This window comes from Larus michahellis, chromosome 6 (genome assembly GCF_964199755.1).
Source record: "Larus michahellis chromosome 6, bLarMic1.1, whole genome shotgun sequence".
Taxonomy (NCBI): domain Eukaryota; kingdom Metazoa; phylum Chordata; class Aves; order Charadriiformes; family Laridae; genus Larus; species Larus michahellis.
In genome coordinates this window covers 62,412,053-62,436,987 of record NC_133901.1, presented here as the reverse complement: position 1 = coordinate 62,436,987, position 24,935 = coordinate 62,412,053, and the positions used below count along the sequence as shown (strand labels likewise).

The following is a 24,935-nucleotide window of genomic DNA, read 5'->3' as shown; positions in this document are numbered from 1 at the left end:
ACAGAACAATTTTTCTATTGCAGATCATTCAAGCTGGTGGGGTTACTCACATACATCAAGTTAAGCACGTATATAAACTTTTGGCAGACGTGAGCGTAATTACATATACTACAAAGGAAGCTAAATATGTTTCAAAAGGTTATTCATATTTTTCAAGCCCTTTTGGTTAAAGGACAAGAGTCATCATCAATTCTAAACTACAGTCAAACAAGCATTCATTGTATCTCAAAAGGAGAGCTTCTTTTACAGATATTTTTAGCAAAAGGAAATTCAGTGAAATTAGCCAGTTCTGCCAACTACTTCCATTTTCCAATGCTGTTCAAACTGACTTCCTGTCAATATTAATTGACATAAAAACATTTAACTGTTATGTGCTGGAGAATTTGGGAAACTAAGTAAGACTCTTGCAGAATATGAAGGAAAATAAAACTTGTAGAGAAGTTAAGGAAAATAATCTCTTCCCTGTTCCGAATATATATATATGTATATATTTATTTTTTTTAAGTAAAATATTTGTAAATAGCTATAAATAACCAGCATCAGAGTTTTGATTCATTCCTCCTGATGTCTGGTGAACATAATCCAGATGTATGTATTTTTTGTCTGTCAACTGTAACTGACGAAACTTCAGAAACATAAACAACTTCAGCCTAAACTGTATCACCTTCCTTAGCTGCCTGAAAAATACTAAGACATCAACATTGTATATTTTACTGATTCTTTTTTTCATATGTACAAGTAATTGAAAAGAGATTTCAGTTACTCCGAACAACAGAACCCAAAACATTTATGCAATGAATGTTTCATAAAAAAATGTGGTAACATAGGAACAGTCATGTCTGCGTTTCTAGGAATAAGACGAAACTAATCACCTGCAACTTGGTAATATATATACTGATGCTTCCTGGTCATTATCTAATACAACATGAGGCTTGAGATAAAGGCTTTCACCCAACTGCTATTCAAAGGCAGCTGTAAAAGATTTAACTGTCTCCTACCCACTACTGCAGAGCAACTTTAGTACCCAAAAAAAAAAAAAAATCCACTGCCAATATTACTTCACAGCTTAGTACAGATTTCTCCCCAGTTACATGTTTTAAATTCGATGTTATATGGATAAACTCCCAAGCAGTGCGCATGCAGCTCTCTAATGAAATGCCACATCAGGCGACCAGCAGCAGGGCTGCACTGGTGCCAAGGAGACCAAACCCCAGGTGCTGGAGGCAGCCAGCCAGCAGGAACGGCCAAAGCTCACCTCGCTGACGGCACCAAGGTCCCACTGCAAGTGTCACTGCTCCTGCCCTGGGGCGGTGGGACACCTCCAGAAGAGGCTGTCCCTCCACAAGAGTAGCCCTCTCTCAGCAGTCCCTCTGTTCTCAAGAGGATGCATTACATGTCTTGTGACTTGCAAGTACATGAAAGTTCCCTGTAAGTTGAGAGAGATGGCTTGAAGAAGAAATTGTTAATTGAAATACTTCTCCCACTGCTGAAATATTTCCCTCTCAAGTGCTGAGGCTAACCAACCACAGCCTTTTCTGCCAAAGGAACATCACCGTGGCACATCATCTTACAAAATGGTGACTTTACAGCTCCACTTAAATGCTTACTGGTTCCTGTTCTGTGTTTCAGTAGACAAAACACGCACTTCAAATCATAAACATTTCTAATACTCCAAGCATGTGATATCTAAGGCATCATTTTCACTAAAGCCTAATACATTACACTCAAATAAAACAGAATTTTACCTCTTCTGTAACATAGCAAGAAACCTACGAGCCAGCATTTGAAAAGAAAATTCCTCACTCCATGTTTAATTTTATATCATGGAATAGGGATGATTTGTCTCTTCATCCTGTGCTTGTACTAAACAACCCAAAGCGTATACACCATGGCATGGGCTTTTCAAGCCAAAAACCAGAAAAGGATTATTCCACATATTAAACACGTCAAAGAAATAAGGAATCAGCTGATAGTTGTCACTCCAGAGTAAGCAGACAATGATTATACTACAAAATAAAAACCAAAATGTTTTGAGTTTGCAATTCTGATCTAGGAAATTCTGATTAGTCAGACCTAAGTGGCTTTTAACAACAAGGCAGAGTTCAAATGGTGTTTAGTAATTGCAGCCAACACCTGTTCACAAACAAACAGGAAAAAAAAAATCTACCTTCTTAAAAGTATTTATCATTTACTTAGAATAGCATGGGATATTATCAAAAACATTACATATTCCACTACACCACAAATATGAACACATCAATACGCAATGGATGAAATTTAAAGCTCAGCCCAAACAGCTACAATGACTTTCCATTCTCAATACCACACATGCAAAAAAAGATGGGTCACTACTTTCATTTCAAAACCCAAATAGCTTAAGCCAACGAGTCACTTGCAAACAAAGCACATTCTCTCCTACAATTTACTAGCTTCAAACATCTGACCTAGAGAGTTTTCATCTGCGTAAGTGCATTTGAGCTTCTGCTGCTGCAGCCACCGCAGACCAGCTGGGAGCAAAGTGCTGAATCAGTCACCCGGCGGTTGCACAGCTCCTCTGAACACAAAACCTCAATTCAGAGGTATGGAGACAGCACGGGAACCGCCAGCCATCACATCACCAGAGATCAAAAACATCACCTCATCTATCTCGACAAAAAGAATATGCCAACTTTCTCTTCTTTGGGAAGAAAACTCCTTTATTTCAGAGCACAGGACAGCAGCGTAATACTATAATGGTTCTTAGCGCCAGCTGCAATGGCTGGCTTGTTCAACAGAGAAGGATGACCATTAAATTCATCTCAGTCCTGTAAATGAATGGCCAGCAGATGGTAGTTTACAGACCACTCAATCCAGCCTGATTTCCGTATATCTGGGTGTGACCCCACTTTCCCCCCTAATCCCCTCTCACACCGAGGGAGCAGCTTGGTGCCTCCCCAGAGGCACGGCCCGAGCAGTGGAGCTGGGTCAGTGAGGAGACCTGGACCCCGAGAGCCCGCTAAGCCCTTTAGGATACCTTCATCTGCCAAAGGACCACAGCCAAGATCCTTCCCTGCCCGCTTGCTGCTTCCACGGCTGCAGAACAGCTGAGCATAACCCAGTCTCGCATTCCATCAGAACCTGAAGGTTGAGGGAACAACTCAACAAACATCAGACCAAGGGGGCAACAACTAGCCCATTTTTGAAGGCTTGCTTATGTTTTGCTTGTGGTTTCTTAAATCTGCAGATGCATCTGTAACTGTAGGCACCTAATTACATACAAACTCAGGTGCAATTAAAGCTGAAGTTACTATAAATAAGCAAATTAGTTTCAAGAGGTGTTTGGAGGTTGATCACTTTGTGCTTGCAGAACCAGGTGTATCTCCCAGGACACCCCATCCCAGCTTCCGACACAATCCTGCCCTTCCACAGCAAATACACAGGCACAGGGATGCTGCTGCCGGTTTCAAAGCTTTCAAATCCATCTTTTCATTCCCCAGACACCAGATTTGCTGCTCTCTGGAAGTACTTCATTGCACTAAATGCCAGGTCACATACCAAAGTCCAGATCTATCATGACACGAAGGCTCCACGCTAGCAGACAGAAAGTCACCTACGCCTTCAGTTCCTAGGGGGTAGAAAGAATCTTTTGTGCCCTGCCTTTGAACTCATCGAGCAAGTACAAAAATATACATACTGTGATTCATTCTATGCGCTCCGACATCATTTCTATGAAGCACTTTGTCTTCTTCTCCTTCACGGGAAAAAAACCCACTAGTTTTTCGGCCAAGTTATAAAATACCATTTCATGTTTTTGTAGAAATAGACTCTAAGAGCAAGTACAAAGAATTCTGCTAACTCCATGCGGCAGCTTATTTTAATATGTAAACAGGTACTTTGTGCATGTGTGGTCCCCCAGCATGTACCTTTTGGGCTGCATGTCTCCGTTTCCATGGTAACTTGTTGTATCGGCAGGCTGTGTAATCCTGCATAATACATGAAATTTGAAAATCGTAACTTGGTAGATGAAACAAGTTTCCCAGTCTTGGTACAGGTCCTACCATAAAAAAAGGTTATTCTAAATGGACGTATTAATCTAGGAAAATCCAGTTATTTTTGTGACTATACAAATTCTGCATCTCTGGTGACACACAACCTGCCACAAGAACAATCTACCCAATACCCTTCTTTGAATAAAAATCACCCTGCTGTAGCAAAAACTTACTTTCCACTATAAAAAAAAAAACAACCAAACTTCACTATTACCACTGTGCAGCACCCAGGCGCCACCACTCAGGTCCCTCAACAGTTCCTAGAAACAAAGGAATCCACCTGCCACACATGGCTGTTACAAATTTGATAGAAAATGGCACTGGTCCCACCAAAGGTGATGATGCAAACTTTAAACCAGCATCAAATGTTTTTCTTCTATTCACCGTTTCCTCCGGGCAATAAAACAACATATCAAAACAAAACCAACCAAACAGGAGACAAAACAAAAATGATGGGCAGGAGAGAAAGTAAACACATGAAGCAACCATAGAGCAATATATTACCTACTAATTATCTATATTATCAACTTAATTTTTGTTGATCCTACAGAAATTGGGACAAACCACATGCTAGTTCCCATCTCAGATAAATAAAATATTGCTGTCTTACTATCCAGGGTGGCATCCTACCCTGGCTCCTACCAGCAATGCAGAATTATCTAGCAAAAATGCAAAAATATTGTTTAGTGGAGCATTTCTCTTTGTTTCTTTGTCTCCAAATTTGATCCAGTAAGTTCGCTCATCTTCTTCAACATGCTTTTATGTAATAAGTATGACCATTTCACAAAGTTCAGTGCTGGATGACTCTCAGTCCCTTGAATTTTCTGACCATAATTAGTAACTGTGGAAGTCACAAGATCCCTTTGCAGAGGGTTACTATGCTAGGAAAAAAAGTCTATCTAAAAATCAACTTAAAATGCACTTTTAAGACCATTCTGAACATGAAAAACAGCGATGACTCTCTACCTTCTATGTTCTAGCAGACAAAGCCACAATAACTACATATGGCAGCTCGGCACTGCACAATATCTGGCCTCTGCTCAATTTTTTTTCCAGCTGAGATTATTCGCAGTTCTTGATCTTCAGCTAAAATGAGAAAAGCTTGGATATGTTTGTTTTATCGAACACCTAGTTTAAATATAATGAATGTATAGAAAAGGATATATGCAATAACTTCTACTTTCCAGCTAACATGAGTAAGTTTGGAAGATATACAAGTGTCTGCTGAAAGTCCAAAAAGAAATACATATTTACCCATAAGTTTCCAGTTACAAATCTCCTCACTTTTAGAAGTTATTAACATACTTTGCATTTGACCTGCTCTCAGAAAATAAATATCTCCTTCAACAGATCAGCATTCTTTACAGAGAAAAGATACCAACCACCATCAGAATCAAATTTGCTCCAATTTAAGTGTACATTTCCGCTTCGTTACAACTAAATTAAGTAAAAAGAAAATTTATTCGAAAACTGCACAATGATCAGCCAGAGTTGTTTTCTTCAGGATGGCACATTTTTTCCAAAGTTTACATTATACAGTTAAACATTACAGGAATGCAAAACAAATTTAGAATATTCTGGATGAAAAAAATCAAAAAGATCTACACATCTTCCCCCATTACGGCTTAACCAGTGTTTTTCCAGTGAGTTTTTGTTTTGGTTTTGTAATATGACCCTTTCAAATAAATGCATTTTACCTGGCAAAGGCAAAATGATTCAGGCCAAGTTAGTATATTGATAGAACAAGAGTACAAAGAAGCTGCTACATTTCAGATAACTGGATTTAAGTTAAAATACTCACATCTCTTTTTTCCAGCAAACATTTGCCTAAACATGATGTGATGGACCACTTCCACCCTCTGAGTCCTTATTCAGATGCAAGAACTACAAACCGCCAAAGAGAAATGGTATTTTTCCTGTAGTGTGTGTGTCCACTCCAGCTAGATTCTCATTATTAACCGCTACATGGATTTCCCAGGTTAACTGCATTCTGCCTACCCAGATTCTCCCTGCAGTTTCAACTGGATTTTGCATTATTCCCTCCCTGTCCTTACCCCCTTGTGCTGCGTTACTGCACATGGTCAAACAGCTTCCACGTTCCAACGGACAGACCACTGTCCTGCACCACGGCTTGAAATGATGCTCAACCACAGCTGGAGAAGCTGAGGCAACTTAGAAATACCTTGGGGAACTTCCTAAATTAACAGCACCATAGAAATGTAGGCTCATTATACACCCTGATAAGGTGATGGAGAATAAGATTGCTCCCAAGCCTTTTTCAAGGCTTTCAACTGTTTTCCCCCATGAGCAGAAGAGAATTAAACATAATGACATAAAGCAGGGAAATACTATTTAAGCAAATAGATGTGGATTCTGGGTGATTCGGATAGCACTGTATACAGCTCTATACAGCCAATGCTCTGTGGCAAAGGCTTCTTCAATCATGGTGAACTTTTTAAGACTTCACTCCTCAAAGCTAATGTTTACCAGCAGCTGCCTGGCAGCCCTTGGGGGTTTTGGGACTTGTTTTGGGAGAGGGGCCTTGATGGGACATGAGAACAGAGGGAAAAGGTACGATAATTTATCGGGTTTGGCTGTTTATAAGACAGAGCTGGTAAAAGCACGTTACTCTGTTCATGTCAAAGGTAACCTAAACACTGATTTCGTAAAAACTATGGCGTTTCATTTTAAATTATGGACTTCAAATCTGTTAAGGTGATGTCTGATGCCACAGTGAATTTCACCATATATTCACTCCTGGCCACTTTCAAACCTCTAATAAGAAAACTGCAAGGAATTCCTCTGGCAACAAAGAGCCGAGTATTTCATAAACCCTGAGCCTGTTTCACCTCCTCGACTCCTACACGCCGACTTCTTTTGAAATAAGGCTTTCCCACAGAGCAAGTCAAACGCAGAGTGGCTGAACAGGCCTTTCCTATCTGCCTGAGACACCCTCCTACCATCCTCCCCCCACCTTCCATGGGGTCACAGTGGCCACACAGAGGAGAAAAGCTCCTGCCTGGAGCACAGGCAAGCTGAGAAATATGGGAGGGGAGAAACAGGCAGGAGCTGGGAGAACAGGGATGGGAGGCTGGCTGGCATGGGTGGCAGGCAAGAGGCAGCTGGTAAGAAACTCCATATAAGAGAATATCACAGATATAAAAATATTGAGACAGTAATCAGTCAAACACCACTCCTGCTCCTACACACTGCATGGAGAAGGGGTCTTAAAGAAGGCAAAGTATGTAATAATTGGAGATGTATTAAACACATTCTGACAGACATGGTCACCTAAAGCACTAGAAGCCATCTCATTCACACCTGTCTAATTTTGCCTGCTTTATAGTGCAAACTTAATTTTCGTAACTTCTTAGAGTATCTTTGTTTAGTTTTTACACATTTTGGTTTTTTTTCTCCAATCAACGTTTAATGCATGAGCATTACAAAAAAACCCCAAAGATGACAACATTTGAATTTCTTGCAAGTTCATCCACATTCTTCAAGATTCTAGTGACAACCCCAGAGACTTCTTTCCCAGGAAAGAAAATAAAACTGAAACAAATGTGGAAGAGAAAGCAAGCTCTATTCACCTTCCTACGACGAACCACCTAAAGTCCAGACCTGCCACAAATACTCCTCATGCTCATTCCTGCTGTCGAGGAGCCTTAACCACACAACATCTTAAACTCCAGCCTGACACCCAGAAGACTCCAAATGGCACCGAATAGTGTTTTGTTCATAACTAGGAGCCTGATTAAAAGATTATTTCACATATACTAACAATTCTGGAAAATGCATGATATATTTGGTGTCTTCACAGGAACAAGATGTTTTCCTTGAAAAGAAAAAAAAAAAAAGAAAAAAGAAAACCACTGTGATTCCTTCCAAGCAGATTCTTCAAAATCTGTTCAGATGAAGCATCCTTTTTTATTTTTTCTAAAAAAACAAAAGGTCTTCAATGACATTTTTACTAGAAATAGTGAAAAACATGATTTCTGCTTGCCAAAAACCAACTGGATGATATACTCTTGAAAGGCTTGTGTATTGTAAAAGTAGAAAGTAGCACCAATGTGAATCTGAAAAAATTGAGACACACAAACTGAATTAAACAATACTGTACAAATATCATGCAATAATAAGCCTTTTACCTCATCCCTTTCTAATAAATGAAGTAACATAATGAAAATCTGAAAAAATTGATGAAAAAGGAGGCCAGCTTAAAGGTACACAAAAATTCATACCGCTATCCTAGCAAAATAAACAGAAATTGTACCGTATGCCTATTTATAATGAATGACATTCTTACACCTTATTGCCCTTTGCTTTAGACAAAAAACAGATGTAATTTATAAATGTCTAAGTACCTCAGCAAGGAATCATCCGATCTGTTTGCGAACATTTAAAAGTTATTGTAAAACAAATGACTAAGCAAAACGCAACCTTTACACTAGCTGAGGCACAACATAGTGCCTCAACAGACCTGCTGGTCTCCAGACACTTGTACCTTGCAAAATCTGTACGTGTTAAATAAATGGACAGGAGGACTGCACTAGGCAGTGTGAGCTGAAAAGAGGTGATTCACTGTGTTTGGATTGCCCGCATTGGCTCCTCTCTGATGTACAGAGAGGTGAGGACGGCTCCTGGCTTCTTGCAGCATGTCCCTGTACTGCACCCAACCTCTGTTGCACAGCTCGCCAAAGTGATGGAGCCTGGATTCTCGCTTTGATGCCCAGGGCAGGAGATGGGTATTTCAACCACCTGATACTCACACGAGTAGTACAGGTTGAAGTAATTCAGATTAAAAGAGAACATGTCAGAATAACGACAAAAGGGTAGTGGCAGACAGGCAGGACAACAGAACTAGAGATGGCATGGGGAGCAGGACCTGAACTGGTGCGTCCCCTGCAACAGAGGGGTGCACCAATGCCACCTTCTCAGTATACACTCCCTTTGCAGCAAGGCACAACATGCCAGTGCTGTGTTCCACTGTCCTGTCCCAAGCCTTTCTCCATCCCTCCCTTTGCTGCAAGGCAAGAAACAGACAAATTACATCAAGTCTTTTATTCCTGCGCAGGGCTGAAGGATTAGCATGTGTCTGACGAAACCTTCTCCTCCCTACCAGCCTCCAGCTCCTGTAATTGTCGGACATAAGGTTGTGCAAACGGGGGCAGCTTCTCTCCCCCACGATTCCTCCTTCCTCCCCTTCTTGCATTCTCTGACAATAATTCTTCAAACAGAAGGTAGAGAATCTGCTGCAATCTGAAGAGCCGAATAACGCTTGTCCGTATTACACAAATTCCTACCAAACCAAAAGCTTCCATAATTCTTACACAGACAGTGAGTAACATAACTGGTCTGACAATTATCAGCATTGGCTTAGTATTAAAATATAATTAAATGCTATAAACATGCATTTTAAATTTCCTTTTTTTAAAAAAATTAAGGTACACATAAAATCACTTTATATTAAATCAGCATCCTATGGAGATCAAATTCAGACATGATGCGAGCAAGGGAATTTTAATTTAAAATGATTCTTGCTTGCTAAGACTAAAAATTTGATCTGTAGTTGTGAGGACTACCAGTTGGAAGCACGACTGGGAGAAAGAGGCTTTAATCACGGCCTCTCTTGTTTGACGCATCATGCACTGTCTTCTAACTCCTAAATTCCTTGTGTCAGATCTGTGCAGATGGTATTATTTCACCACTCACTTCTCTCACAACCAAGCTCTAGCTTATTTTACAGAGCAAATAACATAACATTAGCACTAAATCCAGGCCAGATGATCCCTGCTATTGTCAGGCTCATTACTGCAGGCTGTATTCAGCACACTTGATCTTATGCAGTACTACCTCTTTCCTACTTCTAGAATTTATTAATAAACTATCATTTTAATTCAAGACTTCTTCATCTCTCCCCAGACAAACGTAACATCTTCAAGGGATGCTTCTGTGGGTCCACTTCCTCTCTTATATTTACAATCACACCATAATTGTGCAGGAACCTGCTAGAAAATTGCCCATCCCCTCCATCCTTTTCCATGGTACTAGTATGTCCAGCAAGCTGGATGAGGCTACAAAGTGGTATCTAAGAAAGAGTTCAGTGCTTGAAATATTTGTTGCCCAAATAGCCCTTCCACCCCTCCTTCAGAAAAAGGAAGCAAATCATTGTCCTGCAAGGCAATTCTGGCCAGTGTACTGCTACCAAGCTATGCTGTCCTGCATGCTCCAACATAATGTTCATGCTGGCATATACAATATACGAAGCTGCTAATAAAGATACAAAAGCTTGAACGTTAAAAAACAAAAATCTCTAGAATGCAACAGAACTTACTAACATTCACCACTCAGTAGGTGACATTTTTTGATGTGAATGAGAGGCTTGGTGTTTTGTTTAAGAACAAGTCTTACAGAGTTCACGTGACCATAAATCAGATTTCGAATATCTGCACATGGCACCATAAATGCAGTATTTTCAATGTCTGAGAGAGATCCGAAAAAGCAAGAAGGAAATGGCTGTTTCACTCTCCACACTACATTAGATCAGCAAAAAGAAAACCTGGCATCTATGAAAAACAAAAGCATCAGTAGAGTTTGATCCTTCTCTAAATTTGGGATTCAGCTATCAACTATCAGCAACCAATTTAAATACTACTACAAATCCATTATATTGCAAAACTGGAACGGTTACAGACCCCTATTTGGGTTTCCCCTCTGGGGTCAGAAATAATTGCAAATAGTAATTGCATTTGATCACTATTTTTGGGATCTGTATTCATATACCAACAAGCAGTTCCCAAATACAGGCCCAGAACTAGGGAGGAACTCTCACTCAAAAAAAAAAAAAACACAACAAAAAAACACCACCACCACAAAAAAAAAACAAAAAACACCACCACAACAAAACAACAATTAAATCAGCAGTGAAATTAGATTATTTTTTGAACAAAATCATTATTTAGTGTAAAGTGAAACAAGAATGTAAAATTTTACCATCTTGGGTAAGTAACACAGTGCTTTTCTTTTGTTTTTTTTTATAAGACTAAAAAACTTGCACACGTCCTTACATTCAAAAAGCAAGACTGAAGCCAATAGAGGACACCTGAATGTTTCCACTAAAGAAACTACGGTAGAAAGACCAACTATTCATTATAGGTATCTCAAGAAAAACATTAAAGCTTGAGACTAGTGCAAGAAAATACAATCATTGTAGCTTAAGAGGGTTTTTTTGACCCGTTATAATCTGTGCTTTGACTAAAATTTAACTATTAAGAATCCAGCAACTAAAACGTTTCCTTAGGAAAACTAACACCAACACTTTAACAAGCAGCAGCAGCTACAGCGTCAACCCAGCAACTCCTGAATCTTCCTTTTAAATAATTTTTCAAACACTGAGTGAACAGAATACTATTTAGCTTAAGGGATATATCAAGTCGAAAGAGAATTTCCCTAAATGCAGGGTGGGGGGGGAAATCAGATATTTCTAGAGACCAAGACCGTTAACAATAAGCATGCTTAAGTCTTGAAGTCTTACTTAAAATTAATAAAAAATAAAAGAGAGATAAAACAGTAAATCTAAATTGAGCTGAAAAAAATACCATCTGTTCCAGTTAAAATTTCTTTGTCACTTATATTAGCATCAGGAGCTCTCAATTTGTTGTTTATTATTTCTAGATATTGTTTCAAATATTAAAAGACTCGCATCAAACAAAACACCACATTACTTCTTCAAGAACCACTACATACCATCAAAAGTACCAAAATAAAGCTGAGCGATCCACAAGTCAATCTGGTGAACTTCACAAACAGTGGGGAAGTAATCCTCCCTGCCCCCCCCCCTTTTATTTTTATATATATATATATATCACTTATAATGGTACAATTACAACAGTGTCAGAATATCAGAACACCTCATACCAAAGAGTGAACCTTACAGGCAAACTAAAAGCTTGATTTAAAAGAACAAAATTCCTTGCACTGGCCGATTACTTTGCTCTGTGATCACACGTTTAAGCTTTCATATCAGAAAAAACTCATTTCAATTTATCACTGCTTTTCAAGCTCGGAAATTTTATTTACATTAGGCTGCAAGCACTAGGCAGCACTAAAAGCTGCATATTAATAATAATCAATAATAATAACAGTACACTGAGATGTAAAGCGCCCATGGTCACATCAGATGAAGAAAAATGGCCATACAACCAGTCCCCCCCCATCTGAATGTTAACACAAGTTACAGCACTCGCTAGCTGGTAAATAGAGTTTTGGCAGCAAGGAAAATCAGAATCCAAATGAATCCTAAGCGCTGGGGTTTTGGAATTATCACCTGTGTAATGGATCAGTGTAAACTACATATTAGAGCAGCCACCTGAAAAGTGGTCAAAAACTGGATGAAAGGTAACATTCCCAGCATTAAGTCCATTCTGTTCATCAAGTTCCACCCATTTACTTTTGGTAACAAAAAAGCAACACGTTTGTACTGGATGAATATATACACACACCCGCAGTACATACGGAACAGCCAGAGTACAACCCCACAAATGTAAACTTGTTAACTAGTTCCTTAGTCTCTCATTTAGTTCATAGACCAGGTTATACAATGCCTAATTTATATGAAAATCATAATTTAAATAGATATCCCAGGCTGTTGCCCATCTCACCCTCTGCTGCTTCAAAAGTTACAAGCATAGAATTATTAAGGTTGGAAAAGACCTTTAAGACCATCAAGTCCAACCCTTAACACTGCCAAGTCCACCACTAAACCATGTCCCTAAGCATCACCTATCTTTTAAATACCCGCAGGGATGGTGACTCAACCACTGCCCTGGGCAGCCTGTTCCCATGCTTAATAACCCTTTCAGTGAAGAAATTCTTCCTAATGTCCAATCTAAAGCTCCTCTTGTCCTATTGCATGTTACTTGGAAGAAGAGACTGACGTCCACCTCTCTACAGCCTCCATTTCGGGTAGCTGTAGAGAGCGATAAGGTCTCTCCTTTTCTCCAGGCTAAACAATCCCAGTTCCCTCAGCCGCTCCTCATAAGACTCACATTCTAGACCCTTCACCACCTTCATTGCCCTTTGGATACGCTTAGAGAGGAAAGAAAAATTATTCTTGATAGGGAGACAAGGGGCTGCGCAGTTATTCTACACTCTGCGCTTAAACATACAACTTGAAATTCAGTACACGAGCTTTTACAGCCACACACAACCCATGCAGAACTCTCTGCAGCTCATCATCCTTTGCTCATCATCTCCAAACATGAAAAATCATGGCTTTGTCATTGAAAAAGTGCAAGAGAAAAGTTCAAACCATTATTAGATTCCTATTTAGAAAAAGCATTAGATAACAGCAGCATTTTGAAAGCAGCACTCACATACAAGCCTTCCATGCTCCCTCCCTCTACTTTTGTTTGAAAACTTTATATCTCCAGATAGATTCACGAACAGAATAACTCAATAGTCAAACACTCCAGCATACCAGTTACTTGGCAGTGTAACTCACGTTACCCCGGGATAAGGGCACACAGACAAGCAGTTGCAATGAGAACCTTTCATGCTCCACACACCATTTTACCTTGTGTTAACTTGTTTCTGTGTCACAAAATAAGAAGTTTACAGCAAAGGTTACAGAAACTTATTCTGGAGCATTTCCTTTATGTTGGAAATCTGTGTAGTGTATTTTCACTGTTAATTAAGGGGCTTCATAGATTAAGTGGGACCAAAAATGACATTGTAAAATTACAAAAAGATGGGGGAAAATCAGTAGTCACAGCTCTAAAGCATACTTTTAGATTACTATGGTATACAAGTGATCAGTTTATATTAAATATTTGTAAAGACAGCGAACAAACTGGCCCAAAGAACCAATGGCGTGCAAACTGTGAAAGTCTCCCTGCTAACACGAAGCAGGTTTAAGCAAAATGCCAGTTTCAGTAGACACTGGAACTCACAGGAGCGAAAGCTGTGACAAACACAGATTTCTTGTTCCAATACTTTACATGTTGAGAATAACACATAAACATTTGCCTGAAGAGATCAAAGCTGTATGTCCACAGTTTATATATACCATTAATTTTGAAACCAAGATGAGACCAGCCTTCTTTTAGTATTATTAATACAGAGGATCATTAAAGAAACAAGAGGTCACACACACACCACAACCACTTCAGGATCCTTTCAGGCAACATGACTACTTCTTACCCTCCCACACGTGCAGAGATCTAACACGCTACCTTGCATGGCTTTCGTTACCCATAAAAATTTCATGGCAGTGACCGTTTCGCACACGTTTGCCTCGCTCGACCTTTTGCTTGTCTGGAAGGAGTGGTAACTTTGGGGTTGCGACCCACCTCTTCTCCTTCCTCCTGGTGAGCTTGGCATGGGTCACCTGGCCAGAGGGACTCTCCATGGCTCATGCAGGAACTGGGTTTCAGCTCCCACCGGCTCACAGACAGGAAGGCAGAGCAATCGCATTGCCATTGCTCCTGTTAAAAATCTTCCCTGTAATTTCTGTGCCTTAGTTTCTCGACTCTAATGCAAAAGGAATAGCACATATGATGTGAAAAGGCCAGAAGGTTACTTCAAAGCTATAAAAGGCTACAAGGTCTTTTTGATACTGTAACAGCAAGTTTAGAAGTGACTTTGATTTTCTCAGGGCTTTTGAGGCAGAACACTTCACCAAAAAGGAAAAGTACATCTTGAGAGATGCGAGCAGCTGCTCCAGTAGAGAAAAATTAGTTCCTTATTCTCCTCTCTTTCTCTTTTATTTTTATACAACGCGATTTTGAGAAAAACACTTAGGTTTTCGTTACCACAGGAGGGCAGGAGCATGTAATGCTAATGCCGATTTCTTCTCAGAGAGAGCAGAACAAACAGTGGGAGCTGGAATGCAGAAAGAGCCAAGTCAGAGACCCGGAGCATGATGAAAATTCAGTCGTACCAGTGGAGTTAACTGCCTGTTAATGAAGGCGTGTGCATCCCATCTGCTGGCTACAGAAGAGCTGGAATGGTTTCAAAAACATTCCAAGACAGACATACCATCAAATATATGATGTGAACGTGCGATCCATACTCAACAGTTTACCCCACGGATTTCGGCAGGACTGAGTATAGACACAGACACACTCGGACTCAGAGGCTGAAGGAGATGAACCACGTCCTTGTCACACGTTAACTGTGACTGCCCGTTGAGATGAGAAATCCTTCCAGTCTAATTTGTTTATTCATTAATTCTGATTTCAGGAGAAAGTTCTGGCTTGCACCCAACAGCTAATTGGTTCAATAAACAGCCTCTCGGTTTAGAAGAAGAAAACATGATACTACAGTGAGAGCACGTAACTGAAACCTCGATATCTGTTTGGGTATGACTTAGGGCTTCTCAAAGAGCTGGACTGCAAAGAGACAGTTTTAAAAGACAAGACAGTATACAGTTTGAATGCAAGAAATAACTACCAACATTTATCTGAAGACTTCTTATAGGGAAGAGAGAAGAGAAATCACTACTGTAAAAACGTGTCTAATGATGACCTAAAACACAGAAAATAAATTTATGGATGAAGTCACAGGGGAGAAAAAAAAAAAATCGAGGTTGTTTTATTTATTATGTGAATTACAGCTCATGGTTATAATATTTAAACTTTCGTTTCCTTCCTCACTAGGCCTGCCACACACAATATGCTATCAAGAAAGCTGCCAAACAATTGTTTGAATATTCCCAAAAGCAAATATGTAGCCCCACCATGAAAAAAAAAAAAATGATAACCTGAAATCTGCCATCATCTGCACACTGTCCAAGAGTTCAAAAGAGTTAGAGGGACTTACCAGAACAAAATTTGCTGCACAAAGACAAGTTCCCAGGTACCTTAATTCATGTTATTTACTAACATAAATTTCCCTTTTCATGAAAAGAAATAATCTAGAATCTTAAATTCAATATAGCTCATGTAACTGCCAGTATTATAAAATTCTCTTTAATAAGAAATATTTTAGGTTTTGCAAGTACTGTACAATAGCCATTAGATTTTAAAATCTATTAGAAAAGTAATTGTCGCAGATTTAGTATGTTAACAAGAACATTTGAACTGAGACTCCATTTAACCCATCCACCCCTTCAATAAGAAAATTGTGCAAATCACTCCAAATTATGCATATTTTATAGGATTTTTCTTGGCTTTAAACCCTTTGATTGTACAATCATTTCTCTAAAGGAAACATTTTTAGAAGTCATGTACTCCGAGTGCTACATCAGAAGCAACAGCAAAATGGGTCTTCATGATAAGTCCTTTATATCCCGCTATGATCAGCATTTTGCAGGACTATATAGATGGGTTCTCTGGTAGCCCTTCACTTCCTTGTTTAGGAGCTCACTTTTTTGTACTATTTCTTTTTATAAAGATCTATTTTTGACTGCTGTGGACTTTTGTTTACGCATTAAGCCACCTGATGCCTCCAGGAGCCATATAGTTTGCTAGTGAAGTCATTTTCTCTCTGCTACACATAGTGACTCCGTGTAACTAAATGCTTCTAAACAGGACTTGGCATTTACAGAAATCTGAAGACGACTCCTGTCTGCGCGGTTATCCCTTAGAACTAAAAGAAAAACACAGTTCTGCTTTTCTGCAGAGGCTGACTCAAGGAGGAGGGGGAAGGGGAATATAAAAGAGCACAAAATTCTACCATCACAATTTCAGAAATACAACAGTTCATCTGATAAAGAGAATAAGGATTACTCAATTATTTCCTTGCCTTGGACAACTGAGGGTTGATTGGGGGGGGGGGGGGGGGTGTTGTTGAGTTTGGGGGGATTTTTTTATTTATTTTTTTTTAATGAGGATGGAATAAACTCCAGTATTTTGCTGGATTAGGTATGACATGAAGGAAAAACAAGACTGAAGCTAAGAACCTGAACTCTTCCATGGCACAAAGCACTTTATCCAGCACCTGCAGTTGCACTGTATGTATAACTTCGGCCAATTATCTACAAATTTATTAGGACCTTCATTGTTGTGCTATACAAGCTTTAAGTTACAGTGACATACTGAATTGCTTTCTTTTGTTAAAAAAAAAAAAAAAAAGAAAATCCTTGCAACAGTTAAAACAATCAAAAAGAGTATTTTTTTTGCTTTAAGTATTTTGACACAACATAAGTATTTGCTCCCAGGACAATTATCAATAAACACGATTAATGCTGTGTATTACAAAACAGATTATAAGCCAACTTTCAGCATAAAAAAAAAATACAACAGTGAGAAATCCTATTATACAGGAGACTGGGCAGTTCACGTGCTACAATTATGGAGGTTACCACTACGGCCAGTCACAGCAGAGAAGCCTCATACTGGAGAGCAAAATCCCTTATTTGCCAAGATTTACATGACTGGGTCACAGGCAAGAGAAAGGAAAAGCAAAAAAGAAAAGTCTGAATAGCCACAACCATTGCTGCACCTCAGCTACAAATAAATATCAGATGCTGGTCTTTTTGGCTGCCACTCAGATATTTCTTCATAAAAGTAATAAATATGTTTATTTTTTTTTCCCCAGTCAACACAACATGCCAAACCAATGGATCATTCTGACCATTCAAACTGCAATGAAACGTGTCTCCAATTTCTGATTTAATACTAATTCCTATTAGAATGGAAACACCGAAAACATAGATATCAATACAACAGCAAATCCTAAAGTGGTTTTGCCATATTCTTTGAGATACTAAAACAACATTATCTATAATATCTAATGGATAATTAAAATCCAAGTACACATGAAGTATACATATACAACAGCTTAAGGTTCTCAGGTGTCAGGGTTTCAAGATTACTTTTATTCTTTCACTCAACATTATTTAACCTTGTATTTTCATGCCCATCACCATAAATACTTATTCTAAACTTCCAGTAGACACAAGTTTTTGACAGGATAAGTGTTAAAAATACTGTATTACAGCAATATGTATGTTGTTTGCAGCACTATGCAGAATACTTCACGTATAAGTGAATCATCAATCATACAGAAGTTCCAAGTAAATTTATGGTTTCTTGCAATACTATCACTTACTGTTTCAGAAAACTGTTTTCGTAACTTTAGTTCCAGCAACAGGGTTATTCATCATATCCTTAATCTGAACAACCACTACCCCTTCAATATGTGCAAACAAGTGAAAAAGTGACAAGCTACTAACATCAGATATATAAAACAGAAATGATTTAAACATGCCTTCCTTGCTGCAGTTCTCACAAAATAAACCGCGTAAGACAGAACAAATCCTAGGATTACAACTGATTAGCCAAAGAAATATACGTAATAGTTTAATATATTACCGTTCCCAAAATTTGACACAATACATTAATAACAAGGCTGTAGCTGCAAGAAATGAATTTAAACCTTTAAAAGATGGCTTTCTAGATGATTTTAAAAGGTCTCTATGCATCTAGGAATCACTAAGAGTCAAGTAAGTGATATTAATTGCTGTTCTGTTTAACAACTTTGTAAAGCAAACTTTTGACAGATAGGTGATGGCAATCTGCCACCAGTTCCCAAGAAGAGTGTCTGCTTTCAGTCACATCGCTGCATCGACACTTTCAAAGGAAATTCAGGGTGCTTCTGGTAAAGTTAGTCGTAAGTCACTGAATGCTTCAGCACTAAACCAATGGTGGCAGAATATTTCACATTCCTTATGCATAAAATATTCCCACAGACATCTATAGGATTTCTGGAAATAAACGCAAAACCAAATCTCAAGCAAACATGTTTTGCAACCCCAAATATAGCAAGTTTTGAAATAGTTGGTGAAAAACTGCTCAAGCTTTATTTTTTTTTTTCTTACAAGTACCTGTATCAACCTGTGGGCTGAAAGGAGTAGGAGACTAGAACACGGATAAGTTAAAATTGCACCTCATCGCAAACAGGCTTCACTATTTAATAAAGATGCACTGCAGAACCCCTCTCAAATGCAATACCAAGCGCGAACAAGAACTATGCCACAGAAAGAACCTATTTTAAACCCCAGCAGTCAAAGCAGTGAGAGAGTGAACCGAGATGTGCTGCAATATTTATGCAGCCATTTTAATGCAAATGCAGAAGGTATTAAGAAGGCTATTTGCATTGGTGCACAGCCCCTTCAGACTACTACAAAGCCAACAGAAAGAACAATTAGGATGCATGCATAACAAAAAGCCTCCGACCACAGGGTAGGCAGGTCCACTGCACCGGATACAGGATCTGTAGCATCACCCGTGTAATACTGTCTGCTGGATCAAATCTTGCTCATACGTAGTAGAACTTGAAGCATTTTAAGGCAGAAAAGCACGTTGAGGATTAGCATGGCAAAGGTAAGAACAAGCTACAACCAGTCGCGTGTTTCCCCAGATGAACCCGGCTGGAGCAGCGCTCGCCTCCCAGGGCTGCTCCTCTCTGCAGAACCCCCCCACCACTAACAGGCAAGTAGCAAACTTTCAACAATGCTAAAAAATAATAATAAAAAAAATAATAATAAACAAACAGCTACATACTTTCCCATGGCAAAAAAAATACTCTCCAGCACTTTTTGTAACAGAAAGGGAGGCAGGCTTGCATATATCCACCCTGAGAATATAGACTACACTTTTGTAGAGAAACCAAAAAGCAAACAAATACGTTCAAGTCTCCTAAAAGAATCAAGTATACAGACATGCCAGATTGTTCTAAGAAGTCCCTTGACCATGCATCCTAGTATTTATCTACACCAATTCACAGCCTCTTAACATATTCTCACGCTAATCAGCATGTCTACAATTATATGATAGGCTCTGTTCTCTCATGTATTTCTCTTGTAGAGCAATACAGATAAAGTACTTAAACTACAACGGTCTTAAAGGCAGAAATTAACTATGTCGTATACAATCAGTTTTTTAAAAGAAATTATAAACACTGGAGAATTTCTGTACAAAATATAGCCATTACCTAGAGGTTAATGATGGAAAAATTCTTAATAACTAAAAATCCGGTTTTATCCAGAGACCATTGTTTTGCTATACTGAAAATGCCTTTATTGAACCAAATTTGGTGTCGGAGAAAGCCCAGATGTAATAGTACGTTACGTGTATTTCACAACGCGGTCAAGCCCAAGCAATGCAGCAAAAAACAAGCAAATTAAGGTCAATGGCTAATACCGCAAACATTACCTGCTTATTATACAACCTGTTACATTTTATCCCGGTACATTTTGTAACATAACAAGACTACTGTATCTAACAGACTAGATTATGTCAGCCGGTACAATTTTAATGTAAACAAGGGTTCTTTTTACCTCTACAATCTAGTTACAACTGGCTGTTTAGTCTTCACTACTGCGTCCTCCCCAGCCCTCTCTCATACACACAACACAAACCCACCAGAAAAAAAGAGACAGAAATATCTCCTCGGAGATGCAGTTGCATGCAGTAAAAATAAACACAAGGTATTACAATGACAGAGAGGAAAGCAAGTCCCGCTTCAATTAAAAGAGCATCCACAAAGCTGCCACGTAAAAAAAAAAAAAAAAAAAAAAAAAAAAAGCAATGATCCTTGAAGCGTTTTGGGTGGGAAATGTCACTAGCCAAGCTGGGCGAGAGGGTATGGCGGGCTGCTGGACGTGGGTACACGTTACCAGGGGCTGCAACCAGAGAAAGCACCCGAAAGCCAGCGGCTGAGGAGGGTAGGGTGAGGTGGGCAACGGGGCTGAGCCGTCCCAGGGGCTGAGGCCGGGGAGGAGAAGGGGCGAGCACTGCCTTCCCCTCCCTCCAGGCACACAAGTTTTCATCTCTCTCCAGACACGAAGGAGAACCTGCTGCTAGAGAGATACGGCTCCTTTTTAGCACCCACCCTAATTCTCCACGATGGTTATTTTGGAAGATCTGAGATCTCTTAATGCAGTTTTATTTCCTTATTATCACACTGAACCTTCCTGAAAGGGAGCTCAGTTTTTGCAGGGTTTCCTCAGCCTTGTCAAGAGGGCATCACAAAATGCGATCCTTCTCACTCGTAACACGCAGAAGACACTTTTACAGCCTTAATTCAATTAGGATGCACGAGCACCACGCACACATGCAAGCACACACATCCACCTATTTCATGGGTACTGTACACAGGTCAGCAGCAGCCAGCTCACGCTGTGACAAGCCAAGACCGCCACACGCACATACACACACACCCCCCCCACTTCACCAGAAACATTCTTTTCTAGAAAGCCACAGCCAAGTCACAATCAATCCAAGGGCTTCCTAAAAGGCACACGCACAGCAATCTTCAGAGCAATTAATTTCTGTACATAGGCTAAGAGTGCAGGAAGACAGCTGGAGAAAATATTTGTCGTCTGAAGGAATTCCTTCAATCACACAGAATTCCTGGAGGAGAATACACCCGTCAGTGGGATTTAAGTGTCAACATAACAAAGGAACGCCCCTCCCAGCACCTCCTGCCTTATAGATATGTCACGCTGGAAAGGAAAAACTAGACGGGGAACAGCAGCTATTCGCAATCAGCACTGTTTATCGACCCTACCCTTACCATCATCCCTAAGAAAAATTGCTGGGGATTGTTTAACATTTCTAGAAAGAACAGAATAGAGGGACGTGGCAGAAGACAGCATCCGCTTTGAGGATTTCTCAGTATTCCTCAAAGGAAGGCTGTGGACTCAAGGAGAGCTTTGTCTGGAATCATCTTTCTGTATTACAAGATTGTATATAAAATTAGTTTTGCCTGATGTACATGTTTTGTCTTGCCACACGTACAGAAATCCTGATGGCTGACAAACATTAGCCTAAATTAAAAGGAAACCAGCTTCAAATTACTAAAATATTCTCCCATTTCACTCATACAGAGCAAAGAATAATTACACAGAAAATCAAAATAGTCAAACCCAAATCATTCAACAGGAATTAAGAGGATAAGGGTGTTACTAAAATTAAAATGCATGCACAGCAGTGTAATAACAAATTCATAGGATACAGTAAATCTTTCCCAAAACCAGGCTAGGATTATATCAAGATCACCATACAACATATGCCTGAAATATGGCTGTAAATAAGTGTGACTTAATTTGACCGCCACCTACTTTAAGCCCTTGATTTTATAAATAGAAGCATCCAATAATGACTAGTGATTTAAAAAAAAAAAGTTTAGAAGATAAAAAGAAGACAACAAGTAGAAAGTCAAACATGCAAACAAGAAACTGTAGAAAATTAAGACCCTGAAGGTAGTTATTAAAACCATCTTAATTTCTATTTCAATGGTCCCAAAAAATCCTGATCAAGTACAGCAGCAATAACAATACAAACAATTACAACTCCTTGATCATGAATATTCTGCCTCGAAAGTGTCTGCACATGTGCAGAACTGAATAAAACGTATGCTCCCATCTCAAATATGCGAGTTAAAAATTACTAGTACTATTTCAGTACTTTGTTTTCTCGCACATTGCAACTTTTTTTTTTTTCCATCTCCGTACCTGCTCCTAAATATGCCGGGGAAGTCAAGCAGCAAGGCAGTTTCGCTAAACTTCAGTTGTTCTGAATTTCGGTACAGCTCACGCCCAGTCGCGATTTTAGTCAACACACACGGCCGTTCACCTTCCCTACAGTTACTACAGCTTTTTAGCCGTTCCCTAGAGAAAGACAGGTACCGCTCGGTGAAAACACCTTCTACAGCCACGAATACAGGCGGGAAGCTGTCACACCGCTTTCTCTGCAACACCTCTCCGTTTTAAACACCGGGAAAACCACCTGGCTAGGCAGGAAAGCGACGGCTTTTGAAAGGAGATTCTGTCTCTCCGGCTCCATCAGAACCGCCACAATAAATACATGGGGTGAAACAGGAAAAAGAGCCTCACGCCTCAACGGGAGGGTGTGGGACAGCACTGGCACCACACAGCAGCAGATGTAATCATTACCCTGAACGCCGATAATCATTAATTACCCCGAGCGTCAGTGCCACTACACACACGCCAAGTCTCTTCAATTTTCCCCTGCCGGCTCCCGGTACCGGCGGGGAGGAGGAGAGGTGAGGCTGTAAAGCGGAGCTTCCTCCTTTCTCTTTCTCTGCTGTTGTTGTTGTGGCGGCGGCCGGTCGATGCCATCGCCCGCCGGAGCGGGGGCAGCCCTGGCCGCCCAGCCCGGCGGGGCGATCGGCCGCCCCCAGCCCGGCCCGCCCCACCTGCCCCGGGCCCCGCGGCTGCCGGGCGGGGCTGCACCCCGCCGGGGCACCCACGAACACACGCTCGCCGGCTGCCGGTGCGCAGAGCCCGGCCGGGCTGGGGCTGAGCTCGCCCCGCCGCCGCGCTGAGGGGACGCGCCCCCCGCCCGGTTACCTGCCGCCCAGGCCCTCCCCGCCTTTGTGCCCGCGGCCTCCCGCCTCCCCCGCCACCGCCCCCGGCCGCCGCCAGGCCCACCCCGCCCGCTGTCAGCCGCCGCCTCAGTGCGCCCCGACGCCCCCGGCGGCGGCCAACCCCGCCGCGGCCCCGCGCCCGGCCGCCCCGTACCGTGCGGCTCCGCCATCCTCCCGAGGCGCGCTCGGCCCCCCTCCTCCTCCCCACCCGCCCCTGCCGGCCACCGTCTCTGCGCACCGAGCCGTCACGGGACTCCCCGCCCACAGACCTCCCGCCGCACCACGGGGGCGGGCCCGCCGAGGCGCGGGGCCGCCGACCGCTTCCAGGTTACGGCGCCGCCGCCATCTTGGCAGCGGGCGGAAGTAGCCCGGTTGCCCTTGGCGACGGGGGAGGCGGTGGGGCGGGCGGGGGAAGGGCCTGTACGGACCCTGCACCGGCCTCCCGGGCTGCCGGCCGGCCTTCCCGCCGCTTCTGACGCTTGTCTCGGTGTCCCGTAAGCCCCGCGGCTGTGGGGCAGCCCGGACAGGTAACCAGCCCCCGCGGCCTCACACCCCGGAGAACCGTCCGTCGTGTCACCGCTGCGACACCGGGGAGAAACTTGTGTCAGGGTGTCCCGCAGCGGGGGGGACAGCCCGTAGCTCCGTCCGTTACTGCCTGCCGCTCATTGAAGTATCGCAACAGGAACTGTTTTGCCGCCGGCCCCACTGGTTAACTGGAGAGTTTGCCCCCAGGACAGACAGGATCAGAAGTTCGAGTATAATGAGTTCTGCAGCTCTTCCGTGTGTGGCCCAGCCTCCCCGCTCCTGCTGCGGGTCACCCTTACCTACTGAGACAGTGCGAAGGAGACGGACCAGGGGACTGCGATGTTCCCATGTTTCCTTTTTCCACAAAATCGGGACCGTCCCCAGTTCTCACCGGCTATAACCTCACCCCGTTGTGCTGACTGTTCTTTCTGTAGAAGATACCACAGGCTAAGTGTGACCAAGCCGCCCTTGCAAGGAATATACGTGGGAGCTGCAAGAAATGGCGGTAGCCGTTCAGAAGGTGGCAACTATACCTCGGCGTAGACAAATATGCTCAAGTGTGACAGAGCATCTGCCATCAGTCGTCATTTCATTTCAGATGGGATTTAAAAGCAAGTTCTTTGACAAGTTGTTATAACAGATCTTTCGGTATTTTGCTGAGAAAGGTTTAGCTTTTTAATGCTAAATTCTCAGGCGGCTGCAATCAGTTCCCCTTTCAAGCCTAGATGGATTCTGCACTGCAGTAGTAGCGCAACTTTCTAATTTCTAAAACACATTAAAGCTAGCGGGAGTTTACTAATTGATCTCAATACTTGCTGGTCTGGACTGGACCCACTGTCTCACGTTTGAAAGGAACAGCAGCCGCCTCAGCAGAATCAAATCCATGAGTAAATTCGGGAACCGTTTCCTACATCAGATAGTCAGATCCAAGTATCTGCTATTTCCATCAGTTTTTTACAACTTTTGACAACCACAGAGCATAGTTTCAGTGGAACAAGGCTATCCACGTTGGATTATCTGGGTTCTGCCAGTTTCCCTTGTGTGATT

General features: G+C 41.4%; 1 protein-coding gene across 3 annotated transcripts in view; it reads right to left on the bottom strand.

Annotated features, from left to right (window-relative positions):
* Nucleotides 1-23,628, bottom strand: part of SHOC2 (SHOC2 leucine rich repeat scaffold protein) — a 71,907-nt gene extending 48,279 nt beyond the window's left edge. Inside the window, exon 1 of one of the 3 annotated variants that reach the window (XM_074590001.1) lies at nucleotides 23,518-23,628. The gene's annotated coding sequence lies outside the window, so the exon portion shown is untranslated. Of the gene's footprint in view, nucleotides 1-3,673; nucleotides 3,689-22,488; nucleotides 22,830-23,517 lie in introns of those variants that run through there. The other 2 variants (XM_074590002.1, XM_074590003.1) reach the window with 2 other exon arrangements.
* Between the last annotated feature and the right edge of the window lie 1,307 nt (nucleotides 23,629-24,935).